Here is a 6,000-nt window from a genome sequence, read left to right as displayed (position 1 = left end):
TTTGGGTTAGGTTTAGGGTTAGGATTCGGTTTAGGGTTAGGTTTATGGGTTAAGGATAGTGTTAGTGTTATGTTTAGGGTTTAGGATTAGGGTTAGGTTTAGTGTTGGGGTTAGGTTTAGTGTTAGTGTTAGTGTTAGGGTATGTGTTAGAAGATGGGTTTAGGGTTAGTGTTAGATTTAGTGTCAGGGTTAGGTTTAGGGTTAGAGCTTGGGGTTAGTGTTAGGGTTAGGGTTAGTTTTAGGGTTAGGCTGGGAGGTTAGGGTTAGGGTTATGATTAGGATTAGACGTTATGGTTAGGGTTAGGATTATCTTTATGTTTAGAGTCAGGGTTAGGCTTAGGCTTAAGTTTATAGAGTTAGGTTTAGGGTTACAGTTTGGGTTAGGGTTAGAGTTTAGAGTTAGGGTTTGTGTTATGGTTAGGGTTAGTGCTTAGGGTTAGTGTTAGGTTTAGGTTTAGGGCTTAGGGTTAGGGTTAGCGTTAGGCTTAGGGTTAATGTTACGCTTAGTTTTAGTGTTAGGGTTTAGGGTTACAGTTAGCATTAGATTTAGTGTTAGCTTTAGGTTTAGGGTTAGGTTTAGGGTTAGGCTTAGGGTTAGCGATAGGGTAAGCATTAGGATTAGGGTTATAAGGTAGGTTTAGTGTTAGGGTTAGTTTAGTGTTAGCATATGGGTTAGGGTTAAAACTTAGTTTAGGGTTAGAGTTAGGGTTAGAGTTAGGGATAGGGTAAGGTTTAGTATTAGGGTTAGAGGGTTGGATAAGTGTTAGGGTTATTGTTAGGGTTAGGGTTATTGTTAAAGATTTTAGGGTTAGGTTTAGGGTAAGGGTCAGGATTAGTTTTATGCTTATGTTTAAGCTTTGGGTTAGTCTTAGAAGTTAGGGTTAGTGTTAAAACTTAGATTTAGGGTTAGTGTTAGGGTTAGAAGTTCGGGTTAGAGTTAGTTTTAGGGTTAGTGTTATGATTAGTGTTTAGTGTTATGGTTAGGGTAGTGTTAGGTTTAGTTAAGGTTTAGGGTTAGGGTTAGAGTTAGGGTTCAGTTTAGGTTTAGATTTAGGTTTAGTGATAGGGTAAGGGTTAGCATTATGCTTAGAGGATAGGTTTAGGATTAGAGTTACGTTTATTGTTAGGTATAGGGTTAGAGTTGGATTTTAGTGTTAGGGTTAGTGTTAGGGTTAGTGTTAGTGTTAGGGTTATGGTTATATAGGGTTAGGCTTAGGGTTAGGGCTTGTGTTTCAGTTAGTGTTAAAGTAAGGATTAGGGTTAGTATTAGGATTAGGGTTTGGTTTAGGGGTTAGGGTTAGGGTTACGGGTAGGGTTAGGGTTAGTTTTAGGATAAGGTTTAGTGTTAGCTTAAGGTTTTGAGTAATGTTTAGGGTTAGGGTTTGGGTTAGGGGTTAGGTGTTAGGGATAGAATTAGGCTTAGTGTTCGGGTTAGTGTTAGGTTTAGCTTTAGTGTTAGGGTTAGGGTTACGGGTTAGTGTTATGGTTATGGTTAGGGTTAGTGTGAGTTTTAGGGTTAGTGTTACGGTTAGGGTTTGTGATAGTGTTAGGTTTAGGGTTATGTTAAGTGTTAGGATTAGGATTAGGTTTAGTATTAGGTTTAGGCTTAGGGTTAGGGTTAGGGATAAGGTAAGTGTTAGGATTAGGTTTAGAGGGTAGGTTTAGTGTTATTGATAGGGTTATTTTTAGAGTTAGGGTTAGGGTTAGAGTTTAGTGTTCGGGATAGAGTTAGTGTTAAGGTTAGTGTTGTTGTTAGGGTTAGGGTTAGAGTTAGGCTTAGGGTTAGGGTTTTTGTTGCGGTTAGGGTTAGGGTTAGGGTAAGCTTAAGGTTTAGGTTTAGGGTTAGGGTTAGATGTTAACTTTGGCTAAGGTTGAGGTTTAGGGTTAGGATTAGCGTTAGGGTTAGGGTTAGAGTTAGAGTTATGTTTAGAGGTTAGCGTTAGATTTAGGGTTAGCATTTGAGTTAGTGTTAGGGTTAGGCTTAGAGTTTAGGGTTAGGGTTACAGTTACGGTTAGGATTGGTGTTAGGGTTCGGGTTACGGTTCGAGTTATGGTTATGGTTTGGGTTTGGGTTATTGTTAGGGTTAGGATTAGTGATAATGTTAGGGTTAGGGTGAGGGTTAGGGTTACAGTTCGAGTTTAGGGTTAGCGTTAACGTTAGGATTAGGGTTAGTGTTAGGGTTAGGGTTATGGTTAGAGGTTAGCGTTAGATTTAGTGTTAGCATTTGAGTTAGGGTTAGGGTTAGGCTTAGATGTTAGGATAAGTGTTATGGTTAGGGTTGAAGCTTAGGTTTAGGCTCAGTGTTAGGGTTAGAATTTAGCTTTAGGGTTATGGTTATGGTTAGGGTTAGATTGAGGTTTAGGGTTAGATTTAGGGTTAGGGTTAGTGTTATGATTAGGCTCAGGGCTTAGGGTTAGGTTTAGGGTTAGTGTTAGTGTTAGCTTTAGGGCTTAGGGCTTAGGGTTAGGGTTAGTTTTAGAGTTAGGGTTAGGGTTATATTTAGCGTTAGTGTTATGGTTAGGGTTAGTGATAGTGTTAGGTTTAAGGGTAGGGTTTAGGGTTACGGTTAGCGTTAGGTTTAGGTTTAGGTTTAGGTTTAGGGTTAGGTTTAGTTTTAGGCTTAGGGTTAGGGATAGTGTAAGGCTTAGGATTGGCTTAGGATTAGGGTCAGAAGGTAGGTTTAGTGTTAGGGTTAGTGTAAGTGTTAGTGTTAGTGTTAGGGTTAGGTTTAGGGTTAGGGTTAAATCTTAGGTTTAGTGTTAGGATTAGGGTTAGGGTTAGGTTTTGGGTTAGGGATAGGGTAAACGTTCGTATTAGGGTTAGAGGGTTGGTTTAATGTTAGGGTTCTGGATATTGTTAGGGTGAGGGTTATGGTTAGATGTTAGGGTTAGGTTTAGGATAAGGGTTAAGATTAGGGTTAGGGTTAGGTTTAAGTTTAGTTTTAAGCTTAGAGGTTAGGCTTAGTGTTAGTGTTAGGGTTAAAGCTTAGATTTAGTGTTAGGGTCAGGGTTAGAAATTCGGTTTATGGTTAGTTTTAGGGTTAGTGTTAGGGTAGGGTTACGGTTAGTGTTTAGTGTTACGGTTAGGTTTAGGTTTAGCGTTAGGGTTACGGTACGGTTTAGGGTTAGGGTTAGGGTTAGTTTTAGGGTTCGGTTTAGGTTTAGAATTAGGGTTAGGGATAAGGTAAGGGTTAGGATTAGGGTTACAGGATAGGGTTAGGGTTAGGGTTACGTTTATTGTTATGGTTAGGGTTAGGTTTAGGGTTAGTGTTAGGGTTAGGGTTAGGGTTAGGGTTAGAGATAGGGTTAGGGTTAGGTTTTGGGTTAATTTTAGGGTTAGGCTTTGTTTTAGGGTTAGTGTTAGGGTTAGGTTTAGGGTTAGGGTTAGGGTTAGTTTTAGGATAAGGTTTAGTGTTAGTGTAAGGTTTAGTGTAAGGGTTAGGGTAGGCTTAGGGGTTAGGTGTTAGGGATAGGGTTAGAGTTACGGTTAGTGTTAGGTTTGGGGTTACGGTTGGGTTTAGGGTTAGGGTTATGTTTACGGGTTGTAGTTAGGGTTAGGGTTAGGGTTAGGATTAGGGTTAGGTTTAGGGTTAGTGCTACGGTTAGGGTTCGTGATAATGTTAGATATAGGGTTAGGGTTTAGGGTTACGGTAAGGGTTAGGGTTAGGATTAGGTTTATGTTTAGGGTTTGGGTCAGTGTTAAGTAGGGTAAGGGTTAGGATTAGGATTAGAGGGTAGGTTTAGTGTTAGGTTTAGGGCTCTTGTTAGGGTTAGGGTTAGATTTAGAGTTTAGTGTTAGGGTTAGGGTTAGTATTAAGGTTAGGGTGTGGTTGGAGTTAGGGTTAGAGTTAGGGTTATGGTTAGGTTTAGGGTAAGGGTTAGTCTTATGGTAAGGGTTAGTGTTAAGGTAAGGTTAAGCTTTAGGTTTAGGGTTAGTTTTAGATGTTAAGTTTAGGATTAGGGTTAGGTTTAGGTTTTGGATTAGAGGTTAGTGTTAGGGTTAGGGTTAAAGTTAGAATTTAGTTTTAGGGTTATGGTTATGGTTAGTGTTAGAATGAGGTTTACGGTTAGAGTTAGTGTTAGGGTTAGTGTTATGGTTAGGTTTAGGGCTTAGGGTTAGTGTTAGGGTTAAGTTTAGGGTTTAGTGTTAGTGTTAGGGTTAGGATTAGGGTTAGGGTTAGGTTTGGGGTTAGGTTTAGGGTGAGTGTTACGGTTAAGGTTAGTGAAAGTGTTAGGGTTAGGATTAGGGTTTAGTGTTAAGGTTAGTGTTAGTTTTTGGGTTAGGTTTAGGTTTAGGGTTAGGTTTAGGGTTAGGCTTAGGTTTAGGAATAGAATAATGGTTAGGATTAGGCTTAGAAGGTAGGTTTAGTGTAAGTGTTAGGGTTAGTGTTAGGGTTAAGGTTAGAATTTAGTGTTAGGGTTAGGTTTAGAGGTTATGGTTATGGTTAGGGTTAGGGTAAAAGCTTAGGTTTAGGTTTATGATTAGGGTTAGGGTAAGGGATAGGTTAAGGGTTAGGGTTAGGGTTAGAGAGTAGGTTTAGTGTTAGGGTTAGGGTTATTGTTAAGGTTAGGGTTATGGGTGGATGTGAGCATTAGGTTTAGTGTTAAGTTTAGGATTAGGGTTCGGTTTAGGGTTAGGATTAGGCTTAGAGGTTAGGCTTAGGGTTAGGGTTAGGGTTAAAGCTTAGATTTAGGGTTAGGTTTAGGGTTAGAATTTTGGGTTAGGGTTAGGTTTAGGGTTAGGGTTATTGTTTGGTTTAGGTTTAGGTTTAGGGTTATTGTTACGAATAGGGTAAGGGTTAAGATTAGGCTTAGAGGAGAGGTTTATAGTTAGGGTTACGGTTATTGTTAGGGTTAGGGTTAGGGTTAGAGTTTAGTGTTAGGGTTAGTGTTATGGTTAGTGTTAGGGTTAGGGTTAGATTTACAGTTAGGGTTAGGTTTTGGGTTAGTGTTACAGTTAGTGTTAGGGTTAGAGTTACGGTTAGGGTTAGGGGTAGGGTTAAGCTTCAGGTTATGGTTAGTGTTCGGGTTACGATTAGGTTAGGGTTAGTGTAAGGGTTAAGGTTAGGATTAGTTTTAGGATAAGGTTTAGTGTTGGCATTAGGTTTAAGGTTAGGGTTAGGGTTAGGGTTAGGGTTAGGGTTACAGTTAGGACTGGGGTTTGGCATAGGGGTTAGGGTTACGGTTACGGTTAGGGTTAGGGTTAGGAATAGGGTTAGGATTAGGGTTAGGGTTAGTGTTAGAGTGTGGGTTTATGGTTCTGGTTAGGGATTTGGTTAGGGTTACGGTTAGAGTTTAGTGTTAGGGTTAGTGTTCTTGTTAGGGTTAGTGTTAGGGCTAGGGATATGGTTAGGTTTAGGTTTAGGGTCAGGGTTAGGGTTAGGGTTCCGGTTAGGTTCATGGTTAGGGTTAGGGTTATGGTTATGGTTAGGGTTAGGGTTAGGGTTAGGGTTAGGGTTAGGGTTATATTTAGGGGTAGGGTTAGGGTTAGAGATTAGTGCTAGGGTTAGGGTTAGGGTTAAGCTTAGTTTTGGGGTTAGGGTTAGTATTAGGGTTAGGGTAAGGTTTTAGGGTAGGGTTATGTTAGGGTTCAGTTTAGATTTAGAGTTAGGGTTAGGGATATTGTAAGGATTAATATTAGGGTTAGAGAATAGGTTTAGAGTTGGGGTTACGTTTATTGTTATGGTTAGGGTTAGGGTTAGAGTTTAGTTTTAGAGTTAGTGTTAGGTTTAGAGTTAGGGTTAGATCTAGTGTTAGTGTTAGTGTTAGGGTTAGGGTTATGGTTATGGTTAGGGTTAGGTTTAGGGTTTAGGGTTAGGGTTAGTTTTAGGATAAGGTTTAGTGTTAGCTTAAGGTTTAGAGTAATGTTTAGTGTTAGGGTTAGGGGTTAGGTGTTATTGATAGGGTTAGTGTTATGTTTAATGTTAGGGTTATGGTTACGGGTTAGAGTTAGGGTTAGGGTTAGGGTTAGGTTTAGGGTTAGGTTTAGTGTTAGGGTTT

The sequence above is a fragment of the Cavia porcellus genome, unplaced genomic scaffold, assembly GCF_034190915.1.
Source record: "Cavia porcellus strain 051 isolate PalLab524CR breed Dunkin Hartley unplaced genomic scaffold, mCavPor4.1 scaffold_1, whole genome shotgun sequence".
In the NCBI taxonomy this organism is placed as follows: domain Eukaryota; kingdom Metazoa; phylum Chordata; class Mammalia; order Rodentia; family Caviidae; genus Cavia; species Cavia porcellus.
The sequence above is the reverse complement of the archived record's forward strand: the minus strand, read 5'-3'. Positions refer to the sequence as shown.